The sequence below is a fragment of the Chiloscyllium plagiosum genome, unplaced genomic scaffold (genome assembly GCF_037043375.1).
Source record: "Chiloscyllium plagiosum isolate Xiang-an unplaced genomic scaffold, Cpla_swu_hap1 HiC_scaffold_8, whole genome shotgun sequence".
Lineage (NCBI taxonomy): Eukaryota > Metazoa > Chordata > Chondrichthyes > Orectolobiformes > Hemiscylliidae > Chiloscyllium > Chiloscyllium plagiosum.
This window is the reverse complement of record NW_028270146.1, coordinates 106,946,281-106,963,431: the sequence shown is the minus strand read 5'-3', so window position 1 is coordinate 106,963,431 and position 17,151 is coordinate 106,946,281.

The window sequence follows — 17,151 nt, the reverse complement described above, 5'->3', positions numbered from 1 at the left end:
ATGCACATCTAGATAGGAATAATGTGATCAAGGATAGTCAGCATGGTTTTGTGAAGGGCAAGTCGTGCCTCACAAACCTTATTGAATTCTTTGAAAAGGTGACGAAGGAGGTTGATGAGGGGAAAGCGGTAGATGTGGTATATATGGATTTTAGTAAGGCGTTCGATAAGGTTCCCCATGGTAGGCTACTGCAGAAAATACGGAGATATGGCATTGAGGGTGAGTTGGAGGTTTGGATTAGGAATTGGCTGGATGGAAGAAGACAGAGGGTAGTAGTTGATGGCAAAGTTTCTTCATGGAGTGCCGTCACTAGCGGTGTTCCGCAAGGATCTGTTTTGGGACCATTGCTGTTTGTCATTTTTATAAATGACCTGGAAGAGGGGTTAGAAGGTTGGGTGAGCAAGTTTGCGGATGACACGAAAGTCGGAGGAGTTGTTGACAGTGAGGAAGCATGTGGCAGGTTACAGCAGGATATAGAGAAGCTGCAGAGCTGGGCAGAAAGGTGGCAGATGGAATTCAATGTAGCTAAGTGCGAGGTGATTCACTTTGGGAAGAATAACAAAAAGATGGGGTACTGGGCTAATGGTCGGATACTTGGCAGTGTGGATGAGCAGAGGGATCTTGGTGTCCATGTACACAGATCTCTGAAAGTTGCCACCCAGGTAAATAGTGCGGTGAGGAAGGCATATGGCGTACTGGCTTTTATTGGTAGAGGAATTGAGTTCCGGAGTCCTGAGGTCATGATGCAGTTGTATAAGACTCTGGTACGGCCGCATCTGGAATATTGTGTGCAGTTTTGGTCGCCATACTATAGGAAGGATGTGGAGGCATTGGAACGGGTGCAGAGGAGGTTTACCAGGATGTTGCCTGGTATGAAAGGAAAATCGTATGAGGAAAGACTGAGGCACTTGGGGCTGTTTTCACTAGAGAAAAGAAGGTTTAGGGGTGACTTGATTGAGGTGTACAAGATGATTAGGGGGTTAGATAGGGTCGACAGTATGAACCTTTTCCCGCGTATTGAGTCGGGTATTACAAGGGGGCATAGCTTTAAATTAAGGGGGGGTAGATATAGGACTGATGTTAGGGGTAGGTTCTTCACTCAGCGAGTCGTTAGTTCATGGAATGCCCTGCCAGTAACAGTGGTGGACTCTCCCTCTTTATGGGCATTTAAGAGGGCATTGGATAGGTATATGGAGGATAGTGGGTTAGTGTAGTTTAGGTGGGCTTGGATCGGCGCAACATCGAGGGCCCAAGGGCCTGTACTGCGCTGTATTCTTCTATGTTCTATGTTCTATGTTCTATGTTCTATGTTCTATGTTCTATGTTCTATGTTCTATGTTCTATGTTAACAAGGATCTGGATCTCCTTGTACACCAGTCACTGAAAGAAGTTTCACGAGCAGAAAGCACGTAGAAAGATAAATTGCACGTTGATCTTCTTTCAATGTAAGTTGTGTACCAAAGTAAGTTTGCATAGGCCTTGGTGAGGACCGCATCTCGAACATTTTGCAGGTTTGTGTGAAATTTCGGTCTCCTTATCAAATATATAGATATACAGATGGAGTACAGCAAAGGCTGACTAGACTGATCTCTATCGTGACAGACTTTTTTGAACAGAGTGTGAGACGATTGGGCCTCTATTCCATTAGTGTTAGCAAATTGAGTTAAGATGTTGGTGAAATATACAAAACTCTGATGGAAGAAGGCAAATTGGATGAAAGAATGATAATCCCCCTGGCTGCAACTTCTAAAACTTGGGGCCACTTTTTATTTGCAGGCAGGCTACTCTCTATTAAGATGAAAATAAATGTCTGCACTCAGCGATTGTGCATCCTGGGGAATTCTCTACCACATAAGGCTGTGGAAGACAAAGCACTGAATGTATGTAAGGATTTCTAGCTATTAGAGTTAGAGAACAGGAGTATGGTGTGGAGAAAGAGGATTAGCCATTGTTATATTTAGTAGGAATCACTGGACTGAAGGGAACACTACAGTGCTTATATTATATTTCTTCTGCTGTTTATTCACATTAAGGGATATGTACATTGTGTGGGAAAAGTGAATTGAGGAGATGTTCGATTGTGAACTAGAAAAGCGGAGACCCAACGCATTGAATGACCTCCTCCTTTCCAATCTTCCTTAGCAGTCTTTGGGGAAGCTCTGTAAGTGTTATTACAAGGTCTCAGACGTAAGGAAGAAGTTCTCTCGTGGGTTGTCAAAATTGTGCTTCCCGTTCTCTTTTCTGACACCATCGATGAGGCTGGATGTTTACTCCAGTTTTATCCTTGAAAGAACTCAGACCAGTTAGATGCAACTGAGTGTCACCCTTAGTCATTTCAGAGACAATTGAGGAGTTTAGCACATGTCTGAGTGTCTGGAGTAACTTTTATGCTAGACCAGGAATGCTCGGTAGTGTTGCTTCTTGGACGGATATTGGTGAAGCACATTGTTGTTTGCAATCATCTTTGGCTGCAATTGTCACTATTGCTGACACAGGATTAATTGTTATTAACTTCCACTTACTGCTAGAGCATTAGCCCAGTCTGGATTACTAATACAGTGACATCCGTACAACAACACCATTTCTGCACAGGGACCTATCGGAACCGAAATTGAGCAGTTTGTTTCTGTGCTGCTTGACAGAAATTTTAAAATTTTCATTTTAAAATTCTCATTCTTCTGAGAACATCTTTTTGATCACGTCTCCAATTTGTCACATTTCTCAAAATCCTTTCACATATTCATCTGGATCTATTCCCTTTGATTAGTGCCATCTCCTGTGTATAAAGTGAATGTGCTTCCCTCTGTTTCTCTCCATGACCATGATTAACAGCTCTGCAGTGTCAGTGAAGCCAGTCTCATTTAGTTTCATTAAAACAAAAGAATTTGTGCACGTTGTGCTCCTGTTCACTTCCTGTGTATGGACTTCTATTTGGAAGGGGTGTTTGAGCAGCTTTGACACAGACCTTTGAAATTTGTCCAAAAACAGGAGTTGCTGAAGAAACTAAGCAGGTCTGGCAGCATCTGTGGAGTGAAAGCAGAGTTAATATTCGGTCCAATGACGCTTCTTCAATTATCACAGTTTGTGCAGCATTTTATTTTTTTTGTTTCAGATTTTCGATATCCACAGTGCTTTGTTTTACTGAAAGTTTGTTCTGTGCCTATGTATTTCTGAAGAGACCTAGCAGATCTGGCAGTACCTGCGGAGACACAGAAACAGTGTTAAAATTTCTAGTCAATTGTGACTCTTCGTCGGAACTGAAAAGGGTTGGAAAGTGGGCTATTTGGTTACATAGCAGAGGTCGGATCACGGGAAGCAGGGTGTATGAAGTTGCATTGCTAAAGAAAAAAACAGCCTTTTCATTGTGGGTGGAAGAGAATAAGGTGTAAATTATGTGTGAATGGGGAATGGAATTTTGTCTTTTGCAAGATAAACACGACACAAACAAGACAAGGTCGTAGGAAGACCAGATCGCAAAAATGTAGAAAAAGTGGTGAATAGTCATATTGAGGACAGGCTGTGGAGTAATGGAATTGAATATTACGTCCTACAGGTTATAACGTATCAAATCATCAAATGAAGTGTTCCTCGAATTTAGATTATGCTTCACTGGAACATTGCAGCAGCCCATGACAAAAACGTTAGCATGAGAATAAGTTTGTTTCTTAAAATGGGAATAAATTAGAAGTTCGGAATTATTCCTGCAGACAAAATGGGAATGTACCTTAAAGCAATCTCTGTTTGGTCTAGCCAATGTAAAGGAGACTACATTGTGAGCAACAATGATAGGAGATAGGATTGAAAGAGTACAAGTGGAATGCTGTTTCACCTGAAGGATGTGTTTGGGGCCTTGGGCACTGAGGAGGAAAGACTTGAATGGCAAGTGTTGCAGATCCTGGGAGGTTGTCATAGAGAGAGTGGTCCCTGTGAAATTGTGGTAGTGGACGGGAGGGTGTGATATTTCTGATCTGCTGTATTACTGGAGTTGTTGGATTGGGTCGACAATGATGCTTTGAATGCAAGATTACTGCAGTGAAACATAAGGCCGGGATTTCTCTTTCATTCTTCTGCAAAGGAGGGAAAGAGATGAGTTCATAAGCATGCGAGATTAATCACTCACACCTGAAAAGCTTGCCCACTAGAGTTAGGAGGCGCCAGTCTCTTAATTGATAGAAGAGTCAGACATGCCAGAGATTTCCCATCGGAATATGGCAGAACTGGAACTGGAGTAACGGAGTGAGAGAAACTGGGAGAATTGAGTCACTTCCAGTTGATCATGTGTTCAGCCATATGCCAAATTTACCCAAGACTGACTGAAAGGAACCACGCATCTAAAATGTGGATTTTGGTCTGTCATCCAGTCCAAAGCAGATTTGAGGAGATGTTCGATTGTGAACTAGAAAAGGCAGAGACTCAACGTATTGAATGACCTCCTCCTTTCCAATCTTCCTGTGCAGTCTTTGGGGAAGCTCTGTAAGTGTTATCACAAGGTCTCAGACGTAAGGAAGAAGTTCTCTCGTGGGTTGGCAAAATTGTGCTTCCCGTTCCCTTTTTTGACGCCATCAGGGTAGGGTCAGTGAATGTACAGGTGCAGACATTTAAGACCCATTTCATAACGCTCAGCAGTGATTGCTTCTGGTGATAAAGGAGAACTCGATAAGAAGTTGAACTATCCATGGTTCACAGGGGCTGTAAAAGAAAGTATTCAATCACAACCTGAAGAACTCAGATTAGCTAGAATTATTGTTGGCCAGATTTCTGATGCGTCCTTTCAGAATTAGAAGCAGCTGATATGAAGTGCAGATAAGTAAGAAAAAGCATGGAAGTAAATTGGTAAGAAATATAAAGACAAGCAGCAAGAGATTTTCGCTGTGTATGTATGTATATATAAAAGATATGCACGTGCGCACATGCACAATATAAATATCCAACAATCTGTGTGACCCGAGTAAGTAAGTTAATGGACAACACAGAGGCCAGCAGATAATTTCGATCAGCATTTTCCATTGATCCTTGCAGGGAAAGATCGTACAATCACTTCTAAGACAAGAAACAAAATGGCAACGGGAAGAAAGACCTTTAGCTGTCACTAATGTAAGGGGCAAGTCTTTTGATAAGCAAATAACATTAAGGGTAAACAAGTCATCAGCAACTGACGCTTGGTTTTAAAATAAGTGGTTTCAGTCCTACTGCCAACCTCATTTGAAATATTCCATTGACCTGGAGATTGCATGAGTGTTCCAATGAAACTGCCAAACCTCTAATATGGCGCCTGCCTTCAAGACAAGAGGGAAACAGAAAACAGTTAGTTCGTTAGCCTAACACTTATGTTCGGAATCTGCTATATTCCATTATTAAGGAAGGGGTTGCAGGGCATTTCAAAAAGCATACCACAGTCAAGGCTAACAACATTTAATGAAATCGAACTCACGCTCTACCCTGTAAAATCATGCAAAAAATATGTATATTTCATGGGAAACAGAAAACGCAGATTTGATGAACGGCAAGTATGAGAGAGTGCGTTTGGCTTTCCAGGGATCTTTTATTATGTAATACAAAATAAAGGATTAGATGTTACAGGAGCTCACAGGGTGACAGATGTTGTATAAACATGGAATGAGGATCACCTAGCACATAGAAGGTGGACAGCTGCAATTAATGGCTTTTTTTTCAATTTAAAAGCATGTATCTATTGGAGGAAAACAAATATTAGTACCATGGCATCAGTTATTTACAATCTATATTGGTTGACGGAGGGGTCTAATGCATTATATATCCGAGCTGGATATCTCCAAAGGTAGATGGGAGGGAATGTTATTATAATGATGTAAGAAGTCTAGAAGAGGATAGAAATGAGGTGAGTGAGATTTTCGGCTTAGATTTATTTGCACAGGTATCTAGATACAGTTAAATTTGCTGTTTCACATATCAATCACAAATTGTAACCACTGGCAAATGGAATTTATTGTACAAAAAAGTATGAGGTCATACATGTTGACACTGAGAATCGCAAAGCAGGCTATTATTTAATGGAAAGGGGACCAAAATAAGTGGACTATAAAGGGATTAAGTATCACCTGTGTATGAAATAATAAGTTAGCATGTGGGTGCAGCAAGTAACTATCTTTATTCATTCAGCTGATTCCTGGGATGACAGTGCTGAATTATCAAGAGCATCTCAAATGGTTAGGCAATTATTTACTGTCGTTGAAATGTGTGAGGGGTCACATCAATAAAAAGTACCAGGTACACAGTTGACTTGACAAGGTAGATATTGAGAAGTTGTTTCCATTCTTGCACGGATTTTCGAACTCGGGTACAAAAATAGAGAAAATGGGACGTCGATTTAAAATTGAGATGCATGGAAATTTCTTCTTTCAGAAGGTTGTACATGCCTTAATTTCTCTAACCCAGAGAGGTGCAGAACTTAGATCACTGAATGCGTTTACAGACAATGTGGATGAGGTATTACTACATCAGCGAGTTGAGGGGCGTAAGGAGTTGGCATGAAACGGCAGTTGGGTACTGCAGTACATCAACCATGCTCTTATGGAATACCAGGGCTGGAGTTGTGGAATGACCGACTTCTGATCCTATTTCTTATGTTATGAACGAAGCAAACCACATTCATATATTCCGAAGATAGTGTAGACACTAAAAAGTTAAATGTAAGGTGTTGCTTCCAGGTGCAATTCGATTGGTCAAACTACCAGAATTATAGCAAAGTACACATGCTTTTAAAAACTATAGTTTAAATGCAACAAGAGAAAGACAGAATTAGAATAATTTAACGCTGTTGGAAAACTTAACAGAATAATAAATACAATAACTATTACTAATTAAATGTTTCCAAGACGGCAATATCTCATAAAGATACCTTCGTCAAAAGTCAAACTCAGAAAACAAATTGTCCTGCATGCAACACGCGTACCAGACAGAGAAGCTCCAGCTTTTAGCTGTAAGTGAAAGGGGGAAAAGAATAAATTTCACTTCTTCAAGACACCAACAGCAACTGCAAGTTAAAACTAAAATTCCTGGTTCTGCGAGAGCTCGATTATACCCATTCATGTTTCATCTATTGGTCTAACTTTAAAAAAATCAAAGCTAAAACAAACAGCTTTCTCTAGTGGCTCTGGTAGACTGATCTTCACCTCTACCTTAAAAAAAATCTCTCTTCATACAAAGGGACAATTTGCGCCTCGTAAAACCATAGTGTCATTACTGTTATGTTCTGTTGTTGGGAAGTAACAGAGTTTGAGGAAACATGTCAGGATACATGAGGGGGAACTTCCTGATCCAGTCAGGATTTTCCAGGCACATTTTCTGAACAAAACTAATCATTGAGGAAGCCTAGAGCTGTTCGTGTGCAGCTTTTGTGAAGTGTTGAATGTAACATGGCAGCATAAGACTCAGGAGCACAAGCATATATGACCATTAACAATACTCAAGTAGTAAATACGGTTTTGGTTCATCTCATGGTGTTCTCAGCATCAATTTTCAATCTGTAAACCATTTTCCCTCACTTGAATCAACCAGAACTCGAACTCAGCCAGCCTGATCTACAGTGTGTTGTTGACTACATCCACAGAAATCACTGACGAACACTATCCTGTTTACCCATCACCCCTGCACTCACAGACATGTACTGTCCCATTCACCATCACCCATTTACGCACTGACCTACACAGTCCCGTTCACTTGTTGCACCTATACTCACAGATCTACACTGTCCCGTTCATTCATCTCCCTTTTACTCACTGACCTGCACTATAACGTTCAACCATCACCCGGTACTATCTGAACAAAACTGTCCCATTCCCACATCACTCTTGTACTCAATGACCAACACTGCCTCATTCAACTATCACATCTGCACTCATTGACCTACACTGTCCTGTTCACTCATCTCCCTATACTCAGTCACCTGCACTATACTAACTGACCTACACTGTCCTGTTCCCAGATTACCCCTTTACTCAATTACCAACACTGTCTCATTCAACTCTCATGGACTCGCGGACTTACACTGTACATTCACCCATCACCACTCGACTCACTGATCTGCATTGTGCTGTTTACCCATCACCCCTGTGCACATTGACCGACATAGTGCTTTTCAAAAATCACCCCATGCACACTGAAGTACATTGTCTTTTTCAACTATCACCTCTGACTCACTGACACACACTGTACCGTTCCCACATCAAGCATACACTCACTGACCTATGTTATGAATTTGAAGGCGTTTACTGCATCTTTAAGAGAGAAAGAGAATGCTGTTCTGAACTGAAAGACTACAAGCACCTTTGTATATGACTAGATGGCAGACCCAGAGTGGATTGGAAAATTGAAAATAGGCAACATTTGGCTGTGAATTGAGTACCTGTGTTTTGGTTACATTTCTGACAACTTTTTGAAATTAACGAATAGTTTAAACTATGCCCCAAGCCACCAAAATCCAACAAAATTTGAGTGTATTGTTTTTCCAACATGGAATCAATGAGATGATCCGACGCTGGGAGTATAAAAGTGCTAGCATTTTGAAATTTGGAGAGAGTGCAACTCTCATCAAGATAGTTCCAAGAAATTAGGAAACACTCCATATCAAAGGTTTTTTTTTCATATGAAACATACTCGCAGTAAAAAGAATGAATGAAGGTGATCCAAGGGAATTGGTAGCCAAAAGAGTGAAGTCGCCGAAGCTGAAAGTGGCTGGGTGATTTTGAAATTAAATTGATGTAATTTCAATAAGCGTCTGATTGGAACACCATATTGTTATAGAGTTGGAGGCAGGTAATAATCAGTGAAGAGTAAGAAGGACCTTGTATTGTGAATAGTTGTTTAATGATTCCTTTTAGGGTTAAAATGATTTTGTTCTTTTAATCGTGGAATTTGGCAGTTCTCTGTCACTCATGTTTTCACATGCTTATGAGGCAAGGTGAGATTTTCTGAATGCAAGGTTTTAACTAGCAGGGTGTGCCCCTCTGTATTATAACACTTATACTCTTCTTTAGACCAGTCACCCCTGTACTCGCAAACATGTGTGTTCCCATTCATTCAACATCCCAACAGTCACTGATCGACACTGCGTCATTCATTCATGACCTCTACACTCACTGACCAATATTCTCTCGTTCACCCATTTCCGCTGTACTTACTTATCTATACTGTCCTGTTTACTCATCACCACTGAAATCACGGACCTTCCCTTTTCCATACACACATACCAACGTTCTCATTCAGCAACTCTGTCCTATTCCCCCATAACCCTTGCATTCAGTCGGCAAAACTGTCCCAACCAGCTAATTCCTCTGCACTCACTGACATACACTGTCCCGTTCATGCATCATCTGAGTACACACTGATCTAAACTGTTCTGTTCATCCATTACTGTTCTACTCACTAACCTGCTCACCCATCAGCCATGTACTCACTGACCAACACTGTTGCATACCTCCAACATTGTTCCATTTACCTGTCATGCCTGAACTCACTGAACATCCCTGTTCCAATCATTCATACTCATGTTCTCACTGATGCACGTTATCCCATTCCTCCTTAACACCTGTGTTCAGTAACCTGCACTGTTCCATTCAACTAATGCCCCTGCGATCACCAATATGCACTCTCCCATTCATCCATAGCCCTGTACTCTCTGACCGACACTGTCCCATTCCCCCAACACCCCTGTACTCAGTGAACTACACTGTCCCATTCACCTAAAACCCTTGCACTCACTGTCACATACTGTCCCATTAACACACCACGCCTGCACTCACTGACCAACACTGCCCCATAAACCCATCTAATCACTGACCTGCATTGTGCCTTCCATCCACCACCGCTGTACTAAATGATTGCAATGTCCAATTCACTCATCACCCTTATACTCACTGACCTATATTGTCCCGGTCACCCATTACGTCTTTGCTCATTGAACTTCACTCTCCCATTCACACATCAACCTTTACTCACCCACCTACATTGTGCCTTCCACCCATCACCACTGTACTCACTGACCTTCACTGTCCCGTTCATTCATCACCCCTGCGCTCACAGAATTACACTGTCACATTAACCGTTCACCTCTATAGTAACTGGCCAACACAACCCTGCTCACCTGAAGATCTAGATCCCAGGCGGGACCTCTCGGCCTCAAGATCAATCAAAAGACTGCGGTCTGTATTTCGCAAGGTTATCAGTTTATTATGGAAAGGCAGCCTGATGCAGTTTTGTCCAGCAACACTGAGGTTAACAGTTTCTGTGTTCTGTGGCGAAACTGCACAATTACAATTGAACCATAAGCGTTTTTATACGTCTTTTTAAAAATATAGTACAGTCTTAATTACAAGAAAATACAAATTAACTGTAATAAGGTGACATGATTGACAGCAGGCTAATCCAATTAAATTTCCTGGGAAATTATTCTTATTTTTATATATTTATTGCTTCTAACAACAGCCAGGATTCAAAATTTGAATTCTCACACCCATCACCCTGTGCTCACTGGTTTATACAGCCCCATTCATCCATCATCCCTATATTCACTGACCTACATTATTCCACTCACCCTTCATCCCTGTACTCACTGGACAGCGCTGTCCCATTTCCCCATCATCCCTGTCATCACTGACCTATTTAGTCCCATTCACCCACCACCCTGAACTCAATGACCTACATTGTGCGTTCACCCCACACACCATACCCGCTTACCTACCATGCCCCATACACTTGCCACCCAGAACTCAGTTATCTGCACGTGCTTCCACTGAGTTAATGCGCCCATTTTACTTTTCTTAGTCCTCTGAACCCTCTATGACATTTCTTTTCGGAACTTATTCTGTGTTTATTGTGAAATTGCTTCTCTCTGGATTTCTCCCGAACTATAATTGTGGGCTCTGTACAGTGATGCCGTTGTTGCAAGGTGCTGAAAGAATGACGTGTGACTGCTTGTGCTAAAATACACGTACCCGAACTACTCCATGAGGGACAGTGTGCTTCAGCAGCTTTGCCTCATGTCAGAGAATCACAGAGCATGGAAACAGACTCTTCAGTCCAACATTTCGATGCCAATGAAACATCCTAAGTTAGTCTCGTACATTCTGTCAGCATTTGGGACAAAGCCCTCCAAGCCCTTTCTATTCATATACCCATCCAAATGCCTTCTACATGTTGTGATTATACCAGCCTTCACCACGTGTTCTGGCAGCTCTTTCCATGTATGTGCCAACCATAGAAACGTTGCCACTTAGGTCTCTTTTAAATTGTTACCCTCTCACTTTAAACTATGCAGTCTAGTTTTGGGCCCTACTGCCCTCAGCAATAAGAACACAACTATTCACCACTCCGATATATGCCTTCCTGATTTTGTAAGTTTTCAGAAAATCACTCTTCAGCATCCGTCACTCTAGTGAGAACAATCCCAAGTATATTCAGACCCTCCTGATAGTCCAAACAATCCAACCCTGCAACGTATTTGTAATTTTTTTTCTGAACCCTATCAAGTTTCACATCATCCTTCTTGAGGCAGAGAGAGCAGAACTGGGTACAGTATTCCAAAACTGGTCTAACCAATGTCTACTATAGCTGCAATCTGACCTTCTAACTCCGATACTTAATGCACTGAGCAATAACGGCAAGCTTGCCAAAAGCCTTCCTCAATATCCTGTCCAATTGTAAGTCTACTTCTAACTATGGACCTGCACTCCAAGGTTATTGTGTTCAGCAGTGTGTACACACTGCAGGACCTAACCATTAAGTGTATAAGTCCTGCCATGTTTTGCCTTTGAAATTGGATCTGTGTCTCTCCATTGATCGTCTGCGTCAGCTGATCATATGACGAAGTATCGCTTTGAAGCAATGTACAGAATCAGGCACCTCAGTAGCTTTGACTAACTTGTTGATGAAAGGGAAAGTTGAATACAGCTAAGAGGTAGTTCAGTGTATGAACGATGTCAGACACTTAAACCAATATTTCAAAATACTTAGGAAATATTTATTCTTCTGAAAATGAAATACTTGATAAGAAGATGATCCTGTAGTTAAAAATGGCAGTCAATGAAAGGATCGAATCAAAAACTAAAACAGGAATTGCAAAGAAAATACTTGTGGACCAGGAGAATTGAATCTTCACTTTAGGACCCAGCAATGGTTGAATGAAGAGCCAATCATGAGGAAGAAAACTGACAATAAAGGAAAATGGCATGGAATACAACAACAAACTGCAGAAATTTCTCAGTGTATTTAAAGAAACAGAGAGAGAATGGCTCAACTAAGTTTGGGACCTATAGGGGATGGGACTGGGGAGGTGAAAATAGGAAGAATGATCACAGCTCATTAAGTTTTAAGATAGCTATGAATGAGGACTTTGGGGGGGGGGAGGTACTTAATTGGGGACGAATTACATCAGCATTAGGAAGGAGCTACGTACCGTTATTTGGGATAAGGTGTTATCAGTCAAGTCTAGGATGGTCGCAGCGCTCTCCCCTTCTTCCTGAATCAAAGGTGTGAACCCTCCCCTCCTACCATTGCCCTCCTGCGCATGGCCAAGCTTGTCCTCACTCTGAACAAATTCTCTTTTAAATCCACCCATTTTCTTCAGGTCAGAGTATTGGCCATGGGTACCAGTATGGGCCCAGTTATGTTTGACTCTTCGTGGATTAAGTGGAACATTACTTGTTCCAGTCCTATTCTATTCCGTACCCTCAACTCTTTCTCCAATATATCGATGGTATCATCGATGCTGCCTACCGGGTCTCGTCTGGAATTGGAAAGGTTCATGTATTTTGCTTCCAATTTACACCCGGCACACATTTTCACCGGGTCTATCTGCGAATCTCCACTTCTCTTCTTCGTCAATTCTGTTTCCATTTCTGGGGATAGCGTGGTCACTAATATACAGAAAAAAAGCTCAACAACTTCACAGTTATCTTTGGACACGTCATCCTCGCAACCTACTGTCTGTAAAGAAACCATTGTATTCTGCCAGTTCCTTTAGTTCCACACCATATGTTCCAATGAGCCCAACTTCAAGAAGGGAGTCCCTGAAATGTCCATCTTCTTCCTTAACTGAGGACTCAGTAGCACCATTGTTGACCCTGAACTGGGTCCGACCCATCTTCCGCACATCCAACCTCAAACCCTCTCTTTCCTCCCACAAATGCAATAGGGTTCTCCTTGTCCTTGCCAACCAACCCACCTGCATCTAAATTCAGTAGATCATCAGGTGCCATTTCTGCCATCTCTAGCGAGATGCCAACACCAGAGACATGTTCCCCTCCCCTCCATTGTTCGCATTTCGCAGGAGTTGCTCCATCTGTGACACCCTGGTACATTTTTTTCTTGACTCCCAACATAGCCTACAGCCCAAAGTCATCTTTCCCTGTAACCACCAGAGGGGTACTGTGTCTTTCCCCATTATCTAAGGGTCAAAACATGTCTTCCAGGTAAAGCAGTGTTTTAACTTCACTTCACATAATCTCGTCTACTGAATTCACTGCTCACAATGTGATGGCCACTACACTGGGGAAATAAAATGTAGACTGGGTTGACATCGAAGTTCTGTCCACAAAAAGGACCACAGGCTTCCAACTGCCTAACATTTTAACACACCACCCTGTTCTATGGCCAACATCTCTGCTGCAGTGTTCCAGCAAAGTTCAATGAAAGTTGGAAGAAAAACAAACTTAATTTATGCTTCAGGAATCTGCAGCACACCAGATCCAATGTAGCGTTCAATAATGTTTGGGCCTGAACACTCCCAAGTCCTAATTCTCAAATCCACATAGACGGCCATGTTATCACATAGCCTGCAATGGAAACTACCTATTGCTAGCCATCAACAGTATCCGTTAACACATATTCACACTCTCAGCCATTTGGTTATCCATAATGTTATCTGTCCAACTGTTCTGCTTTTTTTCTCTTTGGTGTCTATATACACCTATTGATGACTGCTTACCTCTCCTCACCACTGTATCTTCTGCAATTTAATCAAACTTTTCCTCATTACTGTCAGTTCTGAGAAAAGATCACCCTGAAACATTAACTCTGATTTATCTTCTGGAACCTCGCAGAAAGGAAGCTCTGCAGATGCTGGAGATCAGAGTCGAGATTGTGGTGCTGGAAAAGCACAGCAGGTCCGGCTATATATATATATATATATATATATATAGATTCCAAAGGCACGTAAGTACGGTACTGTTTTTGGAGGAAATACCTTGCAACAGTCTTTTTTACAAGGGACGTTTTGAACAAAATAATAGGAATGAAGCCATAATGCATCATTGAGATTTTATGGCCCGTATCCATCGCTTTGAAGTGAAGGGGCTGCACAGAAAGGGAGGGCCCTGATTGAAATATTCTGGAGCTCAGCGTATTCAAGGAGGGTTGCAGATGATTGGGAAAATGGTCAAGTCATTGCCTTTTTAAAGAAAGGAGGGAGAGAGGAAGCAGCAAACATATGCCAGTTCGCTTGATATCCTTTGTTCTGAAAATGCTTGAGTCCATTAATAAAGAAAACAACAAGACACATAATAAAACTTGAACATAAAGCATAAAATAAAATCTGATATATTTTTAAACAGTTTCATTTAGTAACAATATTTTATGAAGTCTGATGTTTGCAGAATAGCTAACTGCTTACATTGAAAGCAGAATGGATGTAATAAACGCTTGGCTTTGAGTCAGGAAATCATGGTTTTGTACACCAGCAATCTGTAGCGATCTGCATCATTTAACTACATCAGTCGAGTAAGCTTTGCCTATTGTCACTTTTATCTCCATTGTCTTCAAGAGAATACACTATTTCCCCTTCCCCAAAGAACAATAAAGCCACTTAGTTTGTTACAAAAGGGACTTCATGTACATAGACCCCTCCAGCTTGCCACCCAAATTGCTAGGTTTCTATTTTTAAGAAGGTCCGTGCTGTTTTGGCATTCATGAACAGGGGATCGAGGTTTTATTGCAGCTCGATAAAACACTAGTTAGATGACACTTGGAATGTTGTGTACAATTCTAGTTGCCTCATTATAGGAAGGATGTAGATGCTTTAGAAAGGGTGCAAATTTACCTGAATGCAGCCTGGGTTGGAGGTTTTGTCTTATGAGGAGAGGAGATGGTCCCAATATTGACACCTGCGGATCTCTGTTACTCACGTCTACCATTCTGATAAATGCCCCTTCATCCCTAAACCCAGCCTCTTGTCAGTTAGCCAATATTCTGTGCATGTCAATCTCTTGCCTCGAACAGCATGAGATATTATCTTGCGCAGTGGCCTCCTGTGTGGTAACTGAACAAATGCTTTCAGCAAATCGAAAATGATCATATCCACTGGCTCCCTTAGTCTAACTTGTTTTATACCTCTTCAAAGAATTCGAAGAGAATGATCAGACATGAGATTTATTTGACGAAGCCATCCTGACTTAGCTGTATTTTACCATGCACTTCCAAAACCTCCGCAATCCCATCCTAAATAGAGTAGAAGTGTCATAGAATCCCACATGATCGGTATATGGCCTTTGGCTCTAACTGGTCAATTCTGACCAAAATGTCCGTCAACCCGAACCCCATTTGTCTGCACGTAGCCCATGTCCTTTCAAAACCTTCTGAACGATGTATTAGTCCAAATTCCTTTTCAATGTTGTTAATGTACCTGCATCAACAACTTCCACGGGCAGCTGTTTCAATTGGTGCAGGAACCTATTTGTAACACTGTTGCCCATCAGGTTCCCTTTTACTCTTTCCCCTCTATCCTTAAACCGAGGTATTCTCATTTTCGATTCTGAAATCCCGGGGAACACTTTAAATGCATTCAACGCATCCACTCCACTCATGAATGTATGCACTTCTATCTGAGAGTCCTCATTCCACTGCACTCTGCAGAAAAGAGTTCGAGGTTGTCCAAACTCTTTTCATAAATTAAACAATTGAATGCAGGCAACATCCTTCTACATGCCTTCTGCACTGCTCCAGTTTAATGACATCCTTCATTTAACAAGGTGACCACAACGGAACACAGTGTCTAAGTGCGGCCTCACCAACACCCTGAACAAATGCAAAATGACTTCCCAACCTCTATACTCAGTGCTCTGCTAGATGAAGGCTAGTGTGCCAAAAAACCTCTCCACTGCCTTATTTACCTATGACTCCATTTTTAGCGAACCTGAAATCCAAGATCCCTCCAATTCAAAATCCTTACAGCGCTAACTTTCAGCATTAAACTCCTTCTAGGACTTCTAAAAATGCGAGATCGTACACTCATCTATATTAAACTCCATTTGTCATTTCTTGGCACTATGTCCCTGCTGATCAAGGTTCTGCTGCAAGTGCTGATAAACGCGGTTACTCTCCATGATTCCACCTATTTTAACGTCATAAGCAAACTTACCATTCATGCCTTCTACATTCGCATCCAAATAATTGATGTAGATAAAAAAAAATAATGGACCAAGCACCGACCCTTGAGTCACAGACCTCCAGTCTGACAAGCATCCTTCCATTATTTCACTATGCCTCTTACCGTCAAGCCAACTTTGTATCAGATTTGATAGCTCCCACTGGATTCCATGCAACCTAAACTGCCAAAACAGCCTGTCACGTAGAACCGCATCAAGGGCCTTACTAAAACCCATACAGACTACGTCTACTGCGCTGCCCTTGTCAGCCTTCCTGGTCACTTCATCAAAGACTTTGAACAAACTTGTAACTTTTTCCAGTTCTGATGCTCCTGCAGCCACGTCTCTGTAATACCCAAGACATTTTACCATTCAAGTTCAATCTGAGCTTCAAGCTCATTTACCTTGTTCCGTGTGTTGCATTCATTTCATATGCAACACAGTCAATCTTATGTTAACTGACCCCCTTATCCCTGCTCATCTCTCCCACTCATAAAACCACCCTGAGCACTCCTAATAAAGCCCTGTCCTTCCAAATGCATGCATATCGTATGCCTCAGAATTTTTCCCAATTAACTTAGCCACCACAGCTGCTAAACATACTGGTGTCTAGTTCCCAGGCTTTTCTTTGCAGTCCTTCTTGAATAGTGACACAGCATTCGCTACTCTGCAGTCTTCTGAGACCTCATCACTCACTTGTTCAAGTTCCCACATCTTCATGTCTTTCTTCATGGTAATCAAAGAGGAAAAATGTGAA